At 45.3% G+C, this 23,890-nt stretch overlaps 1 protein-coding gene and 1 pseudogene across 2 annotated transcripts in view; one reads left to right on the top strand and one right to left on the bottom strand.

Moving 5' to 3' along the window:
* LOC108537459 (tripartite motif-containing protein 44-like) overlaps nt 1-23,890 on the bottom strand; it is a 148,693-nt gene that overhangs the window by 3,620 nt on the left and 121,183 nt on the right. The window lies entirely within an intron of this gene.
* On the top strand, nt 7,674-9,340 carry LOC108537458 (keratin, type I cytoskeletal 18-like; annotated as a pseudogene).

Raw genomic sequence — 23,890 nt, 5'->3', positions numbered from 1 at the left:
TGGGTAAAAATTTGTTATCCCCAAAACAAAAATAAAAGACAAATAATAGTTGTCTGAAAAGTGGAATAATTTTTCAAGATATATTATGGAGAGGAAAATTTAAGAGTCCTTATGAGATAATTACAGAATGTTTTATTTTTCTTATATTTAATTGTTTTTTAAAAAAAATGTTTGGTGTTTGTCAAATTTCTGGTGAAATATTTGTACAGCTATAGAATGCCTCTCTACATAACAAAACCTGTCAGATAATCTACCACTTTTATTTTTTATCCCCAGAGACACTTTCTAGATATCTCTCTTCTCCTGCTCTACTCTGGATTAGTTTTCCTTTTGAATTGCTGTACAGCTGTTTTCTTGGCCTTTTCTTTTCCATCCTCCTGAAAATTCCCGGTCTCTTCTCACCTGTGCTGGATTACCTGTTGATCCCATTCCTTTTCTTCAGTTTACTCCTTCATTTTGATGGAGCATATCCTTCAGTAACTTTTTAAGAAAGGTATATGGGAGGTAATTTTTTAAAGACCCTGCATTTTCTAAAAATGTCTCTATTCTATATTCGCTTCTGACTGATAGTTTGGCAGGCTAAAGAATTCAAAGTTAGAAATAACTTTCCTTCTGAATTTTAAAAGCACTGTTCTGTCATTTTCTAGTTTGATGACATTTTGATGTCTATTTTTCCCTGAGAGCTTTTATTCATTTCTGGTGACCTAAAGTTTTGGAATGACAGACTTCGATTTGAGAATTCCTACATTATGCTAGGCTCTTTGAAGTCCTCCTTAATCTAGAAACTTAGATTCCTCCATTCATTAAAGTTCTTCTATTTCTTTCTTTGATGTTTCCCCTCCTCCATTGTCTCTCTTGGTTATTTAGACTTTGGATCTCCAGACAGATCTCACTTTCTCTCATTTTCCATTTCTGTTGTAATGTTAGAGTTTCTGGGGAATGTCCTCAACTGAATCTTCTCATCCATCTGTTGCATTTTTATTTCGGCTCTCACATTTTTCATTTCTATGAGTTCGTTCTTGTTCTTCTCTTTTTATGAACTTCATTCTTATTTTATAGTTGCAATATCTTCTCTCATCATGACTACTAATCATGTGTATATACATATTTTTTTGAGACGGAGTCTCGCACTTTCACCCAGGCTGGAGTGCAGTGGCGCGATCTCGGCTCACTGCAAGCCCCGACTCCTAGGTTCATGCCATTCTCCTGCCTCAGCCTCCCGAGTATCTGGGACTACAGGTGCCAACTACCACACCCAGCTAATTTTTTGTATTTTTAGTAGAGACGGGGTTTCACCCTTTTAGCAAGGATGGTCTTAATCTCCTGATCTCATGATCCACCCACCTTGGCCTCTCAAAGTGCTGGGATTACAGGTGTTAGCCACCGCACCTGGCCCATATGTATGTGTGTGTGTGTGTATATATATATATTTTTTTTTCTTTTTCTTTTGAGATGAAGTCTCACTCTGTTGCCCACGCTGAAGTGCAATGGGGTGATCTTGGCCCACTACAACCTCCACCTCCCAGGTTCAAGCAATGCTTCTTCCTCAGCCTCCTGAATAGCTGGGACTATAGGTGCGTGCCACCACACGTGGCTAATTTTTGTATTTTTAGTACAGACAGGGTTTCACTGTGTTGGTCAGTATTATTTTGCCCCTGCTTTGTATTAATTGTGTCAATTACTTCCTTCTTCCCTCCCTCCCTCCTTTCTTCCTTTCTTTTCTCATCTCTTTCTCCCTTTCTTTTCTCATCTCTTTCTCCCTTTCTTGTGCTCTTTATGATTGTTATTTTTAGTCTCTATCTTCCATGTCAAAATCAGTCCCTCAGTATCTAATGAACCTCTAGGAGAGAGGCTCTAAACTGCCGATTGGAGGTTCTTGGCTTGTTAGTGTGGCTTAGCAGCTGGTGAACTTCACTATAGGCTGACTGAGTGGGACCTGGCTGTTTCACTTGGGAATCCTTGTTGTTCATATTTTTAAGCCAATTATCTGGGCTGATTAGAACTCTCCAGCCTCCTACCTGGCATGGGGTGGTTTAGGTTTGGCTGTAGCTTTATGGGACCCAGGTAGGGACACCATATTTGACAATCCAACTTTTCACAATGTAAATCCTGTGTGTAGTAGGCATCTTCTACCTCTCTCAGGTATACGCCACGTCTATGAGTTGACCTCACCAGAAAGTAAAGTTCCTATCTCTGCTTGGGTATAGAAGGGGTAGTTACCAGACCATAAGGATTGAGGTTGGAGGTCTGAGCATCTAGATTCTCCTTTTTAAAGGTCAGCTATGTTTAAAAGGACATCATACATAATGTTTTGATGTAAAAGAAAATATTTTAATGGGGGAGGGCAATTATACTCCACTTAAAGCAAATCCCACCTCATTAAGACCAAATGATTCCAAGAGTGCACACATCCTAGTACTGCAAGATATCTGATTGTTCACCAAGAAAATTTCCAGTGAGCAAAAGCATGAGCAAACTCTTAAACCCTGGAATCTAAAGAACAATAAAAGTGGATGTCCCGAGGACATCATATCCCATCACCACTGAAGTTGCCTTGTATATTACCACGGCTAAAACTTCCTACCCTCAGCCATTATGTCAGCAGGCAATGAAGGCTATATGGGTGCCTTTCTTTTTTTTCTTTTTTCTTTTCCAAGACAGAGTGTCGCTTTGTTGCCCAAGCTGGAGTGCAGTGGCGCAATCTCGGCTCACTGCAAGCTCCACCTCCTGGGTTCAAGCGAGTCTCGTGCCTCAGGCCTCTCAGGTAGCTGGGGTTACAGGTGTGTGCCACCAAGCCTAGCTGTTTTTTTTTTTTTTAAAGAGATGGGGTTTTGCCCTGTTGGCCAGGCTGGTCTCAAACTCCTGGGCTCAAGTTATCTGCCTGCCTCAGCCTCCCAGAGTGCTGGGATCACATGCATGAGCCACGGCACCCGGCCAATGGGTGCCTTTCTGTGAATTAAAGGCATGATTAATAAACCTATTTTTTGGCCACCATTTATTTAGCACCTACTAGGTGCCAGGCCTTGGACCAGGTGCTTTTAACATGTTATTTCATACATGTATTATCACGTAAGTTGGTATGGGTTATGTCCTACACAATCCAAGGGCTGTCATTTATTTTATAGCCCATATCGATGATGGCTCCATGGAATACTATGCAGCCATAAAAAAGGATGAGTCCATGTCCTTTGTAGGGACATGGATGAAGCTGGAAACCATCATTCTCAGCAAACTATCACAAGGACAGAAAACCAAACACCGCATGTTCTCACTCATAGGTGGGAACTGAACAATGAGAACACTTGGACACAGGATGGGGAACATCACACACCAGGGCCTGTCATGGGGTGGGGGGAGAAGGGAAGGATAGCATTAGGAGACATACCTAATGTAAATGACGAGTTAATGGGTGCAGCACACCAACATGGCACATGTATACATATGTAACAAACCTGCACATTGTGTACATGTACCCTAGAACTTAAAGCATTTAAAAAAAAAAAAAGCATTCAAATCTGCCTGGATTGGGAACAGGGCAAATGAATCTCATGCACAAGGAGAACTTGATATGTAAACATCTGCATGTGTGTGTGTTTGCTTGTGCACATGTTCAGGTACCTCCCATTCATACAGAAGGCAGACTTTCATGGGTTTTCATTCCCATGGCAGTGTTTCCAAGTTTCATATTTGTATTTCTGCACATACACAAACCAACCTTGGCACAAGCATGCACATGCATGATACACATGCACACACCGTGTTGCACACATGAGCAACGTGTGCACACATGAGCCCATGTGCACACATGTTCCTCCACCCCAACCCCTAACCCAAGGGGTGAGGCTCTCTGGTAGGGCAGCTACTTCACTATTCCTGGCTTGCAGGATTTATGTCCTTACAGTCATGTTGCACTGAAGTTCCTTGCTAGACACTGCACCTGCTCCAAGCATGGCTCTCTGTTCCTCTTCCCCAACCCTCTTGCTAGCTCAGACTGTACTTTCTAAGTCCCTTCTTGAAAGGACACCTCCCTTCAAGACTCAGGAACCTCTAGTGGTCTGACTGCAAAGGAGAGTGAGGACACTAGATAAACAAATACCAGTCCTGGCCCCAGGTGTCACTGAGAGAAGCCACAACACTGAGCCAGAGTTTAAAATGGCAATGGCTTTCTGGAGGACTTTCCTATGTGGCAAGGCATGCTGAGGTCTAGACTGGGGGCAGCTTTCAGGGTAGAACCAGCACCTGCTGGAAACAGTTCGTGTCATTATATAGCCCCTAGCCCCTCCATCCTACCCCATCTGCCCTCTCTGCCATAGTGAAAGTAGAGTCCTGGTAAAAGCACTAACTGTAGAATCAGGTGGTTTGGGGATTAGAATCTCAGCTCCAATACTTGATAGCTGTGAGAAGTTCAACCAGTTTCTTATTCTCTCTGAACCATGATTTCATCATCTGTTGAATGATCTGAACTCCTTAGAATTACTGGAAGGATTTAAATCAGAGTCACCATGTATTGCTGCTGTATAGTATTTGCTGTATAGTATTGCTGTATAGTATTCCATGGTGTGTGTATGTACCACATTTTTGTTATTTTTCTTTATCCAGTCTGTCATTGATGGATATTTAGGTTGATTCCATGTCTTCGATACTGTGAATCATGCTGCAATGAACATACGCATGCCTGTGTCTCTATAGTAGAATAATTTATATTCCTTTGGGTATATACCCACTAATGGGATTGCTGGGTTGAATGGTAGTTCTGCTTTTAGCTCTTTGAGGAATCGCCACACTGTCTTCCACAATAGCTGAACTAATTTACACTCCCACCGACAGTGTATAAGCATTCCTTTTTCCCCACAACCTCGCCAGCATGTTATTTTTTTACTTTTTAATAATAGCTATTCTGACTGGTGTGAGGTAGTATGTCATTGTGGTTATAATTTGCATTTCTCTAATGATCATTGATACTGAGCTTTTTTTCATATGCTTGTTGGCCACATGTATGAGGTCAGAGATTTTCATCTATTTCATTTACTGCCTCATCTCCAGCAATTAGAACAGTGCCTGACCTATAATAGATGCTCAATAAACATTTGTTGCATTTGTGAATGTGTCAGAATGAGCCCATATTTGGGGTTAGATATGGGTTCAGATGTGTCCACAGCCAATTATGAACAGTGAGACCTGGGTACCTGACTTCACCTCTCAGAGTCTCAATTTTCTTATCTGAAAGTTGGATATGACGTCTATTTCATAAGGTCCTGGGAAATGTCAACAAGGTAATGCATATAAAGGGTTGAACACACTGTCTGGCTAGGAAATAAGTAACTGACAAGTTGTATTACTATTGCAAGAAGAGTAAGTGGTTGCTACTTCCGAGGTGCTTGAGAACATTTCAACAGAAACACAAAGAAAAATAAAAAGCATCCCAAAGGATTATAAATCATGCTGCTATAAAGACACATGCACACGTATGTTTATTGTGGCACCATTCACAATAGCAAAGACTTGGACCAACCCAAATGTCCATCAATGATAGACTGGATTAAGAAAAATAACAAAAATGTGGTACATACACACACCATGGAATACTATGCAGCCATAAAAAGGAATGAGATCATGTCCTTTGCAGGGACATGGATGGAGCTGGAAGCCATTATCCTCAGCAAACTAACACAGGAACAGAAAACCAAATACCTCATGTTCTCACTTATAAGTAGGAGCTAAATGATAAGAACACATGGACACACGGGGGTAACAACACACACTGGGGCCTTTTAGAGGGCGGAGGGTTGGAGGAGGGAGAGGATCAAGACAAACAGCTAATGGATACTAGGCTTAATACCTGGGTGATGAAATAATCTGTACAACAAGCCCCCATGACATAAGTTTACCTATGTAACAAACCTGCACTTGTACCCCTGAACTTAAAAAAAAATGCCTGCCTTCCTGAAGCTTACATTATATAAGTGGAAACAGATCAAACAATTTAAACAGTAAAACATATCAAGTGTAAATAATAAGGTTAAGTAGGGAAAAGCAGAGCAAGGAAGAAAAGCAGCAATTTGAAGTGGCTTTGGATGTAGTGACCAAAGAGAGTTTCACGGAAAAGGTGACATTAAGGGAGCATGCCACGGAGTTATCTAGGAGAAAAGTATTCCAAGCAGAGGAAACAGCCAGTTCAGAGGTCCTGAGCAGGAGTGGTGTCAGCTGTGTTCAAAGAATACTGAGGAAACCAGCATAGCTAGATCACAGGCCATACGGGGGAAAGTAGTGAATATCATATACTTCCTTTTGTGATGAAATTAAAACGTGTATAACCAATGCTATACATACACTGCTGTCTTACCTCTGACAAAGCACATTCACCATACTTTATATTCCTGGCATCTTTCTGTAAAGTCTATAGAGATTGGAGGCTGGGTTTTGTGACTAGGGAAGGAGGGAGAGAACCTTTAGATTTCTACTGATGTCCACTTGCACTGAAGGAATGTGCATGGTTAGTAGGGGGAGGGCTGGACCAGCGGGAGATGAGAAAATGTTAACCCTATCACTGCAATGATGTTGCCCTCAAGCAACTTAGCAGCCAGCCCAGGAGCAGCCCTGAAGGCTCCTGCAAAATTATACCCCTGCAGCCCTGCCTTTCCCCTCTTTGTTGAAGCTAAAAGGGAAACTCTGTTTAACTCTTAGGACCACATATTTAGCTAACCTGCTCTGGCCTGAGTGATATTTTATGAGAAATTAAGCTCATAGCTGATCATCTTTCACACTGAGGCGGTGGTTAATGTATCCTGGGGAGACCTCACTGTTGAGCCAGCCTCTCTGTTATTGTCAGGGCTGGGGCCTGGGCCTGGGCCTGGGCTGGAGAAATGGCCCCTGTCTTGCCTTGGTTCCAGACACAAGCCGAGTCTGGGGTTTTGGAGATCTTAAGGAAAGCAGGGCCAACCCAAAGGAAATCAGACACAGAGAACAAAACAAATTGAATTTTTTGAGGAAATTGCTTTTGCCTCCCATGCCTCCTTCCCTTTTATTTAATTTTTGGGATTCTGTGTGAGTTAGTTACAAACAGTCAACTCAGTATTTTCTACCTATTAATAAATATTAAATATTAAAGAATCTAATTCTGGATGGCTGGTGGATCTGGGTGGGCACAGTGCCAGTTGCTGCCGTACCTCAGCTTCTTTTCTGGGGCTTCTTCTCCTACACTGACCGATGGTGCCTTTTGACTCCCATCTCCCTGGTCATAGGGAGTTGGTCTGTCACCTAAGGACAGCCAATCCATACACTGATCACCAACACATGAAGTGGTGCTGGGCACAAGTTGGATCTAATTGGGACAAGGGTAACTATCTGAGCCATTCAGTTCCCCTCACAGTTCCCCAAAATGTGGGGACTTATGTGCTTGGTGGCATGAGTTAAAGCTAAAGGCACAAAGAGAGGCAGAGACAGAGAGCAGCTGAAGGCTGATGAGAGGTAAACAGGTAACTGGCCACAAGAATGTGCTGGGAATGGGTTTGGCAACTCACACCTGCAATCTCAGCACTTTGGGAGGCCGAGGCAGGAGGGTCACTCAAGCCCAGGAGTTCAAGACCAGCCTGGGCAATGTAGGGAGAACCCGTCTCTACAAAAAATAAGGGCAAAGTCTGAGTCCTGTCCTCTCGCTCTCCTCCCCAGATGTGATGAGTTTCACCACTCGCTCCACCTTCTCCACCAACTGCCAGTCCCTGGGCTCTGTCCAGGTGCCCAGCTATGGCACCCGGCCAGTCAGCAGGGTGACCAGCGTCTATGCAGGCGCTGGGGGCTCTGGTTCCCAGATCTCTGTGTCCCACTCCACCAGCTTCCAGGGTGGCATGGGGTCCGGGGGCCTGGCTGCGGGGATGGTTGAGGGTCTGGCAGGAATGGAAGGCATGCAGAACAAGAAGGAGACCATGCAAAGCCTGAACAACTGCCTGGCCTCCTACCTGGACAGAGTGAGGAGCCTGGAGACTGAGAATGGAAACTGGAGAGCAAAATCCAGGAGCACCTGGAGAAGAAGGGACCCCAGGTCAGAGACTGGAGCCATTACTTCAAGATCATCGAGGACCTAAGGGCTCAGATCTTCGCAAATACTGTGGACAATGCCCACATCGTTCTGCAGATCGACAATGCCCGTCTTACTGCTGATGACTTTAGAGTCAGGTATGAGACAGAGCTGACCATGCACCAGTCTGTGGAGAGTGACATCCATAAACTCCGCAAAGTCATTGATGACACCAATGTCACTCGGCTGCAGGTGGAGACAGATTGAGGCTCTCAAGGAGGAGCTGCTTTTCATGAAGAAGAACCATGAAGAGGAAGTAAAAGGCCCGCAAGCCCAGATTGCCAGCTCTGGGTTGACTGTGGAGGTAGGAGCCCCCAAATCTCAGGACCTCGCCAAGATCATGGCAGACATTGTGGCCCAATTTGATGAGCTGGCTCGGAAGAACCTACAGGAGCTAGACAAGTAGTACTCTCAGCAGACTGAGGAGAGCACCACAGTGGTCACCACACAGTCCACGGAGGTTGGAGCTGCTGAGATGACACTCACGTTGCTGAGACGTATGGTCTAGTCCTTGGAGATTGACCTGGACTCAGTGAGAAATCTGAAGGCCAGATTGGAGAACAGCCTGAGGGAGGTGGAGGCCCGCTACACCCTGCAGATGGAGCAGCTCAACGGGATCGTGCTGCACCTGAAGTCAGAGCTGGCACAGACCTGGGCAGAGGGACAGTGCCAGGCCCAGGAGTACGAGGCCCTGTTGAACATCAANCCAAATCTCAGGACCTCGCCAAGATCATGGCAGACATTGTGGCCCAATTTGATGAGCTGGCTCGGAAGAACCTACAGGAGCTAGACAAGTAGTACTCTCAGCAGACTGAGGAGAGCACCACAGTGGTCACCACACAGTCCACGGAGGTTGGAGCTGCTGAGATGACACTCACGTTGCTGAGACGTATGGTCTAGTCCTTGGAGATTGACCTGGACTCAGTGAGAAATCTGAAGGCCAGATTGGAGAACAGCCTGAGGGAGGTGGAGGCCCGCTACACCCTGCAGATGGAGCAGCTCAACGGGATCGTGCTGCACCTGAAGTCAGAGCTGGCACAGACCTGGGCAGAGGGACAGTGCCAGGCCCAGGAGTACGAGGCCCTGTTGAACATCAAGGTCAAGCTGGAGGTTGAGATCTCCACCTACTGCAGCGAGGGCTTCAATCTTGGTGATGCTCTGGACGTCAGTAACTCCATGCAAACCATCCAGAAGACCACCCCCCACTGGATAGTGGATGGCAAAGTGGTGTCTGAGACCAATGACACCAAAGTTCTGAGACATTAAGCCAGGAGAAGCAGGGTACTCTTTGGGGAGCAGGAGGCCAATAAAAAGTTCAGAGGTCAGGCTGGGTGCAATGGCTCACACGTGTAATCCCAGCACTCTGGGAGTCCGAGGCAGGCAGATCACCTCAGGTCAGCAGCCTGGCCAACATGGTGAAACCCCATCACTATGAAAATACAAAAATTAACTGGGCATGATGGCAGGTGCCTATAATCCTAGCTACTTGGGAGGCTGGGGCAGAAGAATTGCTTGAACCTGGGAGGCAGAGGTTGCAGTGAGCCGAATTCATGCCATTGCACTCCAGCCTGGGTGACAGAGCGAGACTCTGTCTCAAAAAGAAAAAAAAGTTCAGAGGTCAAAATAAATAAATAAAATAAAATAAGATAAAATAGCCAGGACAGTGGCACAAACCTGTAGTCCCAGCTACTCAGGAGGCTGAGGTAGGAGGATCACTTGAGCCTTGGAGGTTGAGGCTGCAGTGAGCTGAGATTGCCCCATGGCACTTCAGCCTGGGTGGCAGAGACCCTGTCTCAAAAAATTAAAAAATGTGCTGGATCCCAGAGGACCTCTCTCTTCCCTCCACTGTTCTTTCTCTCCTTTTCTCCCCAGTTCTTTTTTGCCATCGTTTTCTCTTCCCACCTCCAAGTCTGCTTCTCTCAATGTATGACTTCATACATTCCAGAGGCAAAAGAGGAAGAATGGGAGGGAGGCCTGGTCCCAAACTATGTAAGCTGTAGGCTTACATCACTCTAGTTGGAAATTCCAGTGGAAGAAAAGAGTTTCTCTTTCCTGGAGCTCATATATAAAATTCTGGGAAAACCCCTAATTGGTCAGTGTGGGTCACATGCTATCCTTCTCTTGGCAAGTTACTATGGCCAGGGGGATGGGTTATTTGATTATCTGGCTTAGGTCACATGTCAAGACCAGTGGCCAGGCAGGCAGCCCCCATGAATCAAATGAAATGGAGGAGTAACTCATTGCAGTAGTTACCGCTACCAGAGGGAGAGGTTGAGAGCAGTGATGGCCATATTAGACCTACGCATTAGCCATCGACATTTAGTAATCCACCCTGTTCTAGGCACGATGGGAAAGGAAGTACAGACACAGATCCTCCCCATGTTGGAAAAAATGGCAAACTCCACAGAGAGTTGCAGACTTACTTTGTAAGTATCAGCACTTACAAAGCAGCCCATCTCCACTGGAAAACTGGACTTCCTCATATTGTCTAATTCTTTTCTAAGCTCCAAGCCCCCTGCCCCTCTGATTCACAAGGGCTTCACTCAGGACAGCATGGGGAACCTTTGGAAGGTAGGTTAGGCCCACTTCCCTGGCACCCTTGGGCATATTCTTAGGCTGTAGATCATATGACAATTCAAGAAACGGAGGTGGGGTGGGGTGGAGATGAACGAGTGCAGAGCAATCACTGTCCTAACCTGAAGACAGCCAGGAAAGGTCAGGTGACCCAGAGGACTCTAGGTCAATAACAGATTGGCTGCCAGGATAGTCTTACCTAGCTTGGGGGTAGAGTATGAGGAAATACTTCAAATAATACAGGCTTCAGAGAAAACAAAACAAAACAAACAAAACAAAAAATAAACACAGGATCTTTTGCAACGAGTAGTGAAGAGGAGGTCCTTTAACCTGGACAACCTGATTAGTGCAGCTCACCAACTGTTGGTCCAACTCCTAGAAAGAAGGAATGAGCCGAGGATGGGAGGGGCATGGCTTTCAGCTTCAGGAGCAGGTAAGAAGGAAGGCAGGAGGGACATGTAGCATGGAAAATAGTTTGGTAAGTTCCACCCCTGGAATCAGAGTTGAAAAGAACTTATAGATACCTTCATAGGGGCTGTCAGGAACTAAGGCCTAGCATCAAAAAACAGAGGGAGAGAAAGATTATAAGGAAGAAGATGAGGCTCTGTACTGAATAGATTAATTGTAGAATAATAGATGTCCCTTTCACTCAGTGAGGGCCTCTGGACTGGGTGACACTCAGTAGAAGGCAACTGTAACTGGATATGATTATGAGGAAGGACCACATCATCCAAGGCCAAGATGGGCCATGGGCAGGTCCTCCACCTATCCTGCTGGTGTACTGTACAATCTTGGGGGGCTCCATTCCTATTTTGATCTATGTCTATGGTGCTTCCTTCAGTGGTGTGGTGCAGAACCTGACTGACCATAGCAGTAAAGCATTTCCTTGATATCTCAATGGCTAGATGGGTACAGCACAGCTAATGACTTATGCAACAACAAATGTGTCTGAAAACCAACCAGGAACAGTACTGAGCCCCGGGGATCAGGCAGGTGCTGTGATTCTTGGAAGAGACAGTCACAGGGGGCTGTGTTCATATAATTGTCCAAGTTGTAGGGACAGAGAGAAGGGAGTATTTCATTCTGTCTGGAGAGAGTGGTCAGAGAAGACTTCAGCAAGAAGGTGATACTTGAGCTAAGGCTGAAAGATGAAGAGTTAACCAGACAGATCAAAAGCGGTGAGAGGGCCCATTTCTGGAAGAAGAAATAACACAAACAAAGGCAAAGAACTGCTGGTTCATGTCCTGCCTAACAGGAAAGCCAGTTTAGATATTTGAGTTTGCAGTGGCATAGAATGTAGAGTTTAGCAGGCATGTGGGAACTTGGATCTGGAAGGGCTTTAAGTGTTTCGCTAAAAGGTTAGATCTCCATACTGGAGGTATATGGAGGGGCAAGAATCGAGGTCTTGTGTAATCCATGGAACCTCCATCTTGCTATGTGTCTGCTTACTGAAAGGTCTGCTATAGTCTGAATATGTTCCCCCAGAATTTATATGTTGAAGCTTAATTACCAATGTGATAGTATTAAGAGATGGAGGCTTTAAGAGATGATTAAGTCATGAAGACAGAGCCTTCATGAATAAGATTAGTCACCTAGGTAAAGAGGTTGAAGGGAGTTCCCAGTTCCCTTCTACCATGTGAGGATGCAGCAAGAGGCATCATCTATGAAGTATCTATGAGCCTTCACCAGACACCAGATCTGCTAGTGCCTGGTTCATGGACTTCCCAGCCTCCAGAACTGTGAGCAATACATTTCTATTATTCATAAATTACCTAGTGTAAGGTATTTTGTTATAGCAACCTGAATGGACTAGGATGGGGCCTATGTTTACTAGGTCCTTTATTGCATGAACGAATGCCTCCTGGGCAGGCAGATACTGTGACAGAGTGAAGTTGACAGGTGTTAGAGCCAATGTGCATCTGCAGGGACTCTGGGTGACTGAAGCATGTGTGTCCTGTTTAAAGGGACAGTCATTACTCAGCTCTAGTTAATTGTTGCCATGAAAAAATGTGGTCTCAGTTTTGCCAGCTCCCTTGATTTTTCAAGAGAAGCCAGAAATCAAGGTTTTAGGTAAAATTTTCTCTGCTTTAAATGAAAGCAACTAATTCAAATGTTTTCAAAACATCATGCAGGCCAAACAAAATTCAAGCATAAGCAGGATTTAGCTAAGCCACCTTGTTCTCCTACCTTCCCATTCATCACCTACCCACCCATCCAACCATCCATTCACCCACCCATATACACATCCATCCGTTTGTCCATTCATCCATGCACACTCCTTCCATCCACATAACCATACATACATAACCATACATCTACCCACTAATCTATCCATGCACCTATCTATCCATTCATCCATCTATCCATCTACCCACTTTCCAACCATACACCCTTCCACCTACACTTATATACATATCTGTCCATCCATCCATCCATCCATCCATCCACCCATAAACATACACAGCCATACATCCACCCCACTAATCTTTCTACCCACATATCCTTCCATCCATCCATCCATCCACCATCCATCCTCCACTGTTAAAGTACACTCCCTCTGAAACCTTTACAAGATGGAAATATTCATTTTGTTCCATTTTCTCCACTTGCCCTTGGTCTTAGAAGTTCTGCTTCCCTCCAAATTCAGGCAAATTATGTTTGTAAAGTAGTGCAAATACGAGTGAGGTTGTGCCTACCTCTCTTTACAGGGAATTTTTTGCTTTCTCTTTATGTCCTTGCTGTGCAGCCTGAAGTAGGAGTGTATTTTTTTCTCCCCTTGGATTTGAGCCTTCATAAGTGTTCCAGAACAAAATTAAACCAAATAGAGAATTAGATTCTCCTCCCTTTTCTTGGAAATATCTTGCCACTGGGCCAGGCTCCCTGGGAATTAAATAACTCTTCAAAAGGAGATCAGAAATAGATTTCTCAGTGGGGTTTCTAGATGTCAGTAAATGGATTTATGGAAAATGGGTTAGGTTTGGCAAATTTTAAATTGTGATTGGATGAATGTGCAATGTGTCTCTGTAAATAACCCCTTTTCACTTTCTCCTTCTCTATATTCAGTTGGAACTCTTCCTCCTTAATATCTGGCTTCCATTGTCCTTCCTTACTTTACCTAAATGTTTTACCTAAATATCTCCTCCAGCCTGAGGTTAGAGGATTGGAAAGGGAGAAGGTCAGATAACTAATACTTACTGTGCTAAATTCTTGATCTATGTGATAGCATTTATATTTCTGATTTCCATGGCAGATATCCCAGCATGATCTAAGTAGGAGGACATTACTAGATATACATGCTTTGAGCTTCAATTTTTTCATTTGTCAAATGGAACAAAGCTTCCATATCTCCTTTCCCAACCAAATGAAAATATCTTCAAAGGGTCTGCCAAGGTACCTGACAACACCACCATGACTAGTCATCCCTCAAGGAATTAAAACTTTGCTAAAATGTATATGCTCTCTGGGAGTTCATCCCACTGTCAAATCAGCTTTTATTATTATTCAAATGTATTTGTGAGATTAGGAGGCCCAGAGAGTATGGAACACAGGGAGGGTAGGTCTTGATGGATTTTGATGGAGCCAGGGGGAGGTCTGCATAGACGCTGCTGGGAAGGAACATGAGAGAGAAGCATGATCCTGTGGCACCTTGGGGACAGTTTGAAGGCTGTCTGGGGAAGGAATGGAAAAAGAAGCAGTGGATGCCTTTCCTCTCACCTCTAGACCATTCATTTGGTCTGCTACTTTTTCAGCTGAACACTTCCCCATCGTGAGGAAATGGTGCATCAGAACAGGACGGTGTCATAAACTGAGCAGTTCTTATCATCCATACCCCCTCAGTCTTCCTTTCTATCAAATGGACAGAATTGCTGTGAGAAATTCAGCAAGATAAATTAAGGTAATGTTTGTGCAAGGCCCTGACTTCACCTCCAAGGGGCTGCTTCTGTCTGAGCTCAGTCAATCTGCAGTTGGGCCTCTCCTGATAGAGAGGCCAGAGAGAGAGAGAGGTCTTTACAGCTGGGATCAGGTGTGAGGGTAGAACAGGTGACCCGCCAGTCCTTAATCACCTGCTGATTTGCAAGGGGAGAGGTAAATACAGCAGTCCCTCAGTATTCACAGGGGATTGGTTCTAGGCCTCCCTGCAGATAAAAAAAAATCCAATAATTCTCAAGTCCCTTATATAAAATGGTGTAGTATTTGCATATGACCTAGGCACATCCTTTCGTATACCTTCAATCATCTCTATGATACCTCATACAATGTAAATGCTACATAAATAGTTGTTATACTATATTGTTTTTTATTTGAACTATTTTTGTTGCATTGTTGTTATTTAGTGCTTTGTGTATCTTCCATCTGTGATTGGTGGATGTGGAACCCGACGAAGCAGAAGTCCTGTTGTACAACAGCAGTGGCAGTTCTTGATGCTTATTTTGTGCCAAGCATTTTACAGATGTTATTTCATGTAATACTTTCCATAATCCCCGAAGTAGGAATTCTTTCAATTCCCATTTTATAACTGAGGAAGTAGAGGCATGGTGGGAGGGTGAAATAATTTCCCCAAAGCCCCAGTGAGTGGGATAGTTAGGATGGAGTAGTGGTAACAGAGACCATATGGTCCGCAAAGCCTAAAATATTTACCATCTGGCCCTTGACAGAAAAAGCGTCCTGACTGCTGCTACAGCAGAATGAGCTACTACCAAGGCAGGAGACAGAGGGGGCAAGGGGATGAATACCCTGGCTGCTCCGCCCTCACACTCCAGCCTCTACTTCTGTTACTGCCTCCCACTAGCTGACCCAGGAACCCAGGGAATCTGCTCTCCTGGCTGTGCCCACAACCCCCTCATTTCATTGCTTCCTTGATTGGGGCCTTTCTGATGAGATGGGAGTTTGTGGAAGACTTGGGGCTTCATAGTTTTTTTGTTGGTTTGTTTTTAAGATGAAGTCTCGCTCTGTCACCCAGGCTGGAGTGCAAGTGGCATGATCTTGACTCACTGCAACCTCTGCCTCCTGGGTTCAAGCGATTCTCCTGCCTCAGCCTCCTGAGTAGCTGGGATTACATGCGTCCACCACCATGCCCAGCTAATTTTTGTATTTTTAGGAGAGATGGGGTTTTACCCTGTTGACTAGGCTGGTCTTGAACTCCTGACCTCAGATGATCCACACACTTCCACCTCCCAAAGTGTTGGGATTAGAGGCATGAGCCATGGTGCTCAGCCTTCATAGTATTTAATAGTCAGGGCAGCTGGGCGTGGTGGCTCACTCCTGTAATCCCAGCTCTTTGGGAGGCTGAGGCGGGTGGATCACGAGGTTAGGAGTTCGAGACCAGCCTGGCCAATGTGGTGAAACCCCGTTTCTACTAAAAATACAAAGAAAAAAAAAAAAAAAAAACTGGCCAGACGTGGTGGCACACGCCTGTAGTCCCAGCTACTCGGGAAGCTGAGGCGGGAGAATCACTTGAACCAAGGAGGCAGAGGTTGCTGTGAGCTGAGACTGTGCCACTGCACTCCAGCCTGGGCAATAGAGGGAGACTCCATCTTGGAGGGTGGGGAGGGGAAGGGCAGCGCAGAGATAAAGATTCAAATCCTGACTAATCTTTCTAGTCCTGAGTTTCCCTGACTTGACAATAGGACTGATGTGAGGCCTGAGGGAGAGGATCTGGTAAGGCCTAAGGAGAGCCCTTGGAGAACAGAAAGGCCTTTTCCAAACGTGCTGGCCCTCCTGCCTTGGAGAGGCCTCCTCAGGGGACCTCCCTGACCCTCTCTCCCCCCAACCTGGCTTCGCTTTTCTTCATATTACTCATCCCTACTTCATGCTACATATGTGTTGTATGTACACATATCGGTGTATAACAGACATATATTTTGTATGTAGACATGCACATAGGTGTACAGTACTTGCATGTGCATGTGTATACATACATGCCATGTGTATTAGTTTCTTGCCTTCCTCCCACACTGTCGTCTTATTCATCATCCTATCCCCAGTGCCTAAAATACCCACCCGCTCAAATCAGGCACTTGACAACGGCCGGTTGAATGAATGATTGAAACAATGTCTGTTACTTTTTAACAGTTTCTTCTGCATCCTTCTTACTATCCAGCCAGCAGAGTACTTTCCCCTCCAGATTGTTCTGGATGAATGAAGGCATTTTTGATACCGATTTATTAGCATATCTAGGATTGGGATCCCTAAATAAGGCAGGGGCCCACAATCTCATCTAAATAAATGGGTTCTCCCCATCCCTGTGCCCTGTGGCTCTGCCGTCACCCTGAGTTTGCTTTCCCTTCCCATGAGCTCGCCCTCCTCATTTCCTACCCGGTGGCCTCAGGTGGCAGGTGAATGGGGCAAACATCTGCGCTGCTGGCCAGCACCAAAGGCAGGGGATATGTATGCAATTTCCTGAGCAGCACAGGAGGAGAGCGAAGAAAGAGGAAGGAGGAGTGCTGAGGCCGGCTGGCAGCCTCCTGGCTTCATTTCCTGGGGACTCCAGCAGCCAGCAGAGAAGGAGTGAAATGGGATTGAGCAAGGTTCCCAGACCCTCTGGCTGTGAGTGTTGTGGGTGAGAACTGAGAACTGACTCTGAGTTTGGGTGGGTGGCAGAAACATCTCTTTATCTTTTGATGAAGCTTGCCTTAGCTTTTGTGGTTCTCAGGACTTTACCTGAGAACACGTTTGCATCTAAAATCCCTGAGATCCTGTTTTAGCCCCTGAAGCTCGGCTTCCTTTTTCTAGCTAGTGTGGGGCTGCCAGGCTAACACAGGTGTAGGCACTCTCAAAATTCCCCACACTTCTCTTGGGGGTACAGAGAAAACGTCATTCCTTTATTTGTTTATAATTACTTTGATTGTCTGCACAGGACCCGGCTGCTGGATAAAACACTTTTTAGTCCAATACTGTAAACCTAATTCGATGCAGGTTTTTAGAAGTCATGGTTAGCCTCTTTAAGTAAAAGAAAACCAAAAAAAATCCCAGTCCCTCCTGCCCCTCCATGAGATGGTGCCCGGGTGTGTGGAGAAGGACTGTGGCCTGCATGTGTGGTGGCAGAGGAAGGTGGTGGCCTTTGGATCCTTGCTGGCTAGCTGTAGAGTCGCTGGTCTGGGCTGCTCCTTGCCCTGGGCCTGCTGAGGTGGAGTGGTCCAAGCTGGCCCCCAGGTGGGGGCCACTGAAGCCTGTGACTTGCGTCCCATGTGATCTGGTCCCTCTCTTGGCTAGATCAGGTCCTGGACACGTTCCCTACCCAAGCTCCCTCTTGGTTCTCACCTGTGAGCACCTGTTGTCTTCTCCATCTTAGCCCCTCCCTGGCTGGGGCACTCTCCAAGGACAAGAGGCAGCTCATATCAAGTTTACCTTCTAAATCAGTCCCTTCCTTTCATTATTGTTATTATTATTATTATTTGAGACAGACAAGGTCTCACTCTGTTGCCCAGGCTGGAGTACAGTGGTACGATCTTGGCTCACTGCAACCTCTGTCTCCTGGGTTCAAGCAATTCCCATGTCTCAGCCTCCTGAGTAGCTGGGATTACAGGCATGGCCACCACGTCTGGCTAATTTTTTGTATTTTTAGTAGTGATGGGGTTTTGCCATGTTGGCCAGGCTAGTCTCGAACTCCTGGCTTCAAGTGATCTGCCCGTCTCGGCCTCCCAAAGTGCCGGGATTACAGGTATCAGCCACCGTGCCTGGCCTCATTATGATTCTTTTATGGGCAATTTCAAGCTTAGAATTTCGAATATAAGATATCAGACAGTGTCCAAACCAGAAAGAGGGGATACACTCAAAAGGCATTTACCCGAGGAGAACTGAATGAAGGGACCAAAGAAGGCGTCATCAGGGTTAACGGAACCGAAAAGGGAAAGTGTGACATCCAAGGATTAGCAAGAGTGGGAAGCCGTTACCACCTCTGCTGAAGGTGCAGAGACCGGGGAGAAATGAACACATGGAAAAGGGGCTAACCACCAGAAGCAGGGGCCGGTGAACTACGGCCCAGGGGTCTGCCCCCTGTTTTATAGATCAAGTTTTACTGGAAGACAGCTATGTCCATTCATTTACATATTACCTATAGCTGCTTTGTGCTACAACGGCAGATCTGAGCACTGGTGACAGACTGTGTTACCCACAAAGCCGAAAATATTTGCTGTCTTACGCTTTGCCAGAACAAGTTTGCTGATCACTGCTGTTATGGCCAGTGTAACCCCCAAAATCCATACATTGAAGTCCTAATGCCAGTACCTCAGAATGTGACTGTAATTGAAGATTGGGTCTTTAAAGAAGTAATTAAATTACAATGAAACCATTAAGGTGAGCCCTAATCAAATATTACTGGTGTCTGGCTTTTTTATTTTTCTTGTTTTTGTTTTTTTGAGACAAGGTCTTGGTCTGTTGCCCAGGCTGGAGTACAGTGGCGTGATCTCAGCTCACTGCAGCCATGACCTCCCAGGCTCAAGAAATCCTCCCATTGGCCGGGCGCGGTGGCTCACGCCTGTAATTCCAGCACTTTGGGAGGCCGAGGTGGGCAGATCATGAGGTCAGGAGATCGAGACCACGGTGAAACCCCGTCTCTATAAAAATACAAAAAATTAGCCGGGTGCAGTGGCGGGCGCCTGTAGTCCCAGCTACTTGGGAGGCTGAGGCAGGAGAATGGCGCGAACCCAGGAGGCGGAGCTTGCAGTGAGCAGAGATTGCGCCACTGCACTCCAGCCTGGGTGACAGAATGAGACTCCATCTCAAAAAAAAAAGAAAAAAAAAAAAAGAAAATCCTCCCACCTCAGCCTCCTGGGTAGCTGGGACTACAGGTGTGTGCCACCATGCCTGGCTAATTTTGTTTATTTGTTTATTTTTTGGTAGAGATGGGGTTTCACCATGTTGCCCAGGGATGTCTTGAACTCCTGGGCTCAAGCAATCCGCCTGCCTCAGCCTCTCAAAGTACTGGGATTATAGGCATGAACCACTAATGTCCTAACAAGAAGAGATTAGGGCACAGACATGCACAAAGGGAGGACCGTGTGAAGGTGCAGAGAGAAGATGGCATGTGCAAATCAATGAGAGAGGCCTTAGAAGATATCAACCCTGCTCACGCCTGTATCTTGGATTTCTAGTCTCCAGAATTGTGAGAAATAAATTTATGTTGTTTAAGCCACACTGTGCTACTTTGTTATGGCAGCCCCAGCAAACTAATATAACTGCTATAGTGGAACAAAGCTACTATCAGACCACAGGAAGGCAGAGAGGGCACATGGAGGATAAATTCCCTGACTGTTCCTTCTCCCACTCCTGATCTACTTCTGGTGACCACTATTAGCTCAACTCACCAGAAACCAGCCAACAAAGTTGTCTGGGTGTTTCCATCAATAAAGGTGGCTTCCCAGGCCTCAGAGCAAGACACAGAAGGGCAGAGAATGGACCTGGGGGCAAAAGTGGAAGAACCAGGGCATACACAAGAAAGTAGGGAGAAGGGTACCCATCACCCAACTCCAACAATTACCAATACTTTTCCATTCTTGTTTCATTGCTCTCTGATTTTTTTTCTGGAGTATTTTAAGGCAAATCCCAGAAACCATATTGTTTCACCCAAAAATAGTTTAGTATGCATCTATAATAAATAAGAACTGTTAAAAATGACAATAACGCCAATACCCAATAAAATTAACAGAAATTCCCTACAAATGTCTCATACTAGTCTATTCTCAAATGTCCCCATTGCTTCAAAAATATCTTTTAACAGTTGGTCTGTTATAATCAGGAGCTAAACAAAGTTCATGCATCACATTCATGTGTTGACAAAACGGAGGCATTTGTCCCTCTGAAGAATTTCTCACATTCTGGATTTGGCTGTTGGCATCACTGAGTTGTTGTTGAACTTGTTCCTCTGTCTCCTGAATTTCCTGCAAACTGATAGTTAGATTTTGGCTTGATTAGATTCATGGGCGGTGTCTTCTCTTGCATCACTTTGCAGAAACAGACTCTCTGCTTCTCCCGCTTTCTGTAATGTTGAGAATGATCTGTGGGTTCAGAGATGTTAGCTTCCTCTTGCCATTATCAAGTTCTCCATTAAACTTTTATCTAATGGTGTTAGTTTTTATTGATGATCATTGCCTGGTCCATTATCTCATTCAGGTTTGCAAAATGCTGATTTTCCAAGTCTATCATTCCTTCTGCATTTATTAGGTAGAATTTTTCTACAGAGAAGAATTTTCTCTTATCAACTATTTGTAACCCTGAAATAATTATTACAGAAAAGACATAATACATATACATGTCTTTTTCCTTATCATCTTTCAGAATACTAAGTCAGTGAACTAGCTGCCAATGATTTTTTTCTTAGTATTATTAAGAACTCATAATTTAAACATATATTTAAGGTGTTTAAATCCATTGCAGTCAGTATTTCCTTTGATGCCAAATTGTGACATCTTGGGCCAGTGGGAGCCCCTTCAGATTAGCTTTTGTGTCCTTTTGACTTGACACCATTAATATTTCATCATTTCCTTGCTATCAGGTGCAATAAGATGGCCCAAGCTCATTTTGTGCAGTTCTTTCTCCAGAGCAGTCATTAGCCCTGTGCCTTGGTCCCGGCTCACTAGAAAACAGGTTGAGGCAAAAGTGTAAGTGCCAGTTTACTGGGAAGAGTGCAATCCCAGGGAAGCAGGGAGGTTTAAAAGAAATGGGAAGTGAGGTAGAGGGGAGGATGAAGTACAAAGGGAGATGTTCCCGGGTAGCCACAGCTTCCTAATAAGCAGCCAATTGCTCAGATGCTCACAGCCTCTTGACACAGGAGGCATGGAAAGACTGCATCTCAGCACAGTCTGCCATGTGGCATCCCATGTGCTATTGTCTCCTCTGCATCCCTGAGTTGTATTTCTTTGCTCCTATCGTGGCTACAGGGGAAGCCAGCATCTCCATGTGGCCTGTGCAGCCAGCGTGTTGTCAAGGTGGCTCTCTTGGCACTCACTGTTGTGTGCGGGGATGCCTCAGTGTGTGCTGGTGGCAGTGGCTCTGGGAACAGCTTTATAACCAAGACAACAGTGCGAGTGATGCTTAGGGTTGCACTGACCAGGAAGCAAGGCACATGGCCACGGCCCATTGGTACAGGGTGACCAAGTGGACCTGGAAGACTACATGAATGGGTACATCCACCCCTACTGCCTCTTAGGCTTTTAGACATCCTCAGATCCTTTTGCAGTATTCAGATCTCATGTGGGAAAAATCACCCATACGTCTTTCTTTAGAGGGGAGGTACAAGCCTAGTTCTTCCAGATGATGGCCAGTTGCAATCTCCTCAAGAGATCTAAAAATGTTTAGCAAACAAAGCCACAGTCCCCACTGCTGCTGCTGGTCCAATGGCCAAAATCTATATTCATCATCTCACTCCTACACTGCTCATTTTGTTCTGCAACTTCCAATTAAGTGGAATCCTTGCTAGGTACCTAGGTGAAAGTGTTCCTACTTAAGTACCAAGACCTCTAATCCAACAGAATCTAGGCTGGCGGGAATAAGAAGCTAAAATTCTGCATGTCTTCACTGGGAGTGTTAGTGAGGAGGACAACTGTACTTTCAGCACTTGGTTTCTGAACCCATGCATATCAGCACCGTATATCGGTTCCAGATCAGCGTGGGTGTCACATCCAGTGCGGTGACCCTGCATTTGTCCCAAGCTGGCCCTTCGGCTGAGACTGTATCAGCCCATCACACCTTTTTCTATAAAGCCGGCTGTCTCTGGGTGACGAGGTACACGGCAGACTATTATATCCTGTGGTTTTGATCCCACTGTGTCACTCCTGGCTGGTAGCAAAATGTGCTCTTTGGTCTGTGACAATTTAACGTAGGGTATCGTGTCAACAGATGGGGCATTCTGTCCACCCTCGGATGGTGGTGCTGGCAGAAGCACTGTAGGAAAAAAAAAAAGGTATGACACATTGGGCTCAAAGCCACAAGATAAAGTCGTCTTCCATGCACCTCATCACCCAGAGACAACTTGCAAGAGAAAAATATGGCAGAATGACTTGGGGAAGTCTCAGCTAAAAGGTCAGCTCAGGGATATCTTGCAGGGTTGGGACACTGGAGGTGGTACATGGACTGTTGCCTTTTTCCTTCCAGACCCCTGACCAACAAGCAGAGCCATTCCCTACTGCCACGGAGTCCACACTTCCACACAGTAAGCAGCGTACTGCTAGCAGCTCTGCCCACAGAGTGGATTTCCCTCTACCGCTATTTCTAGGGCTGCTTCTGTGTGAGGCTGTAATATGGCACAGTCCATTTCCGGCTAGGGTCAACTTTGTATTAATGCCAGTAGATCATGAATATAACCAAGTCCTATTGAGTGGTTCAGAGGGATATCAGTTTCAAGTGGGACAGTGGGGCTCAGAGGGTAAAAAGGACTCCCCAGAATGTCCAAGCAGCAGTACAAGTTTCCCTGCCACTTAGGAGGTATGACCCAGCAGATCCAATAGTACTAGAGGTGTCCATGCAGATGATAATGCTGCAGGAGTTTTAATAAACTTCAGCAAGAGAGGTGTAGCGGACCTCTAGGGTTCTTCAGCAAGGCCATGCATTGGGTCAGGTGTGCTCTCAAGCCCTGCCAGAGACTAAATGCCTGACCATGGAACACCAAATGACTACATGGCACCACAGATGTTCACTGTGATCTGAGTTCTATGAATCCAATGAGTCATAAGGTTGGGTGGATAGAACAGTAATCCATTGCAAAATAAAAATGATACAGTCAGGGCTGGGTATGGTGGCTCACGCTTGTAATCCCAGCACTTTGGGAGACTGAGGCAAGTGGATCACAGGTCAGGAGATGGAGACCATCCTGGCCAACATAGTGAAACCCCATCTGTACTAAAAAAAAAAAAAAAATTTTAGCTGGGCATGGTGGCACGCACCTGTAGTCCCAGCTAACTTGGGAGGCTGAGGCAGGAGAATCGCTTGAACCTGGGAGGCGGAGGTTGCAGTGAACCAAGATTGCTCCACTGCACTCCAGCCTGGTGACAGAGTGAGACTCCGTCTAAAGAGAAAAAAAAAAATCACATCTATTTTAAACATACATGCAGTACTCACACCCTACTGATGGAAATGTTATTTGGTAATCTTTAGGTAAACATGGCATAAATCCAGAAAACTATTCAGATTCTTTGATCCAGTTGCCTATTTATAGGAAACCAGTCTAAAGAAATAATAATAATGCAAACCAATATTTATGTATAGGAATATATCCATCTCAACATCATTTGTAATAAATATTAGGGT

This window comes from Rhinopithecus bieti, unplaced genomic scaffold (genome assembly GCF_001698545.2).
Source record: "Rhinopithecus bieti isolate Rb0 unplaced genomic scaffold, ASM169854v2 scaffold_15118, whole genome shotgun sequence".
Lineage (NCBI taxonomy): Eukaryota > Metazoa > Chordata > Mammalia > Primates > Cercopithecidae > Rhinopithecus > Rhinopithecus bieti.
Note: the sequence above shows the minus strand (reverse complement) of the source record. Positions and strands in the feature narration are given on the sequence as shown.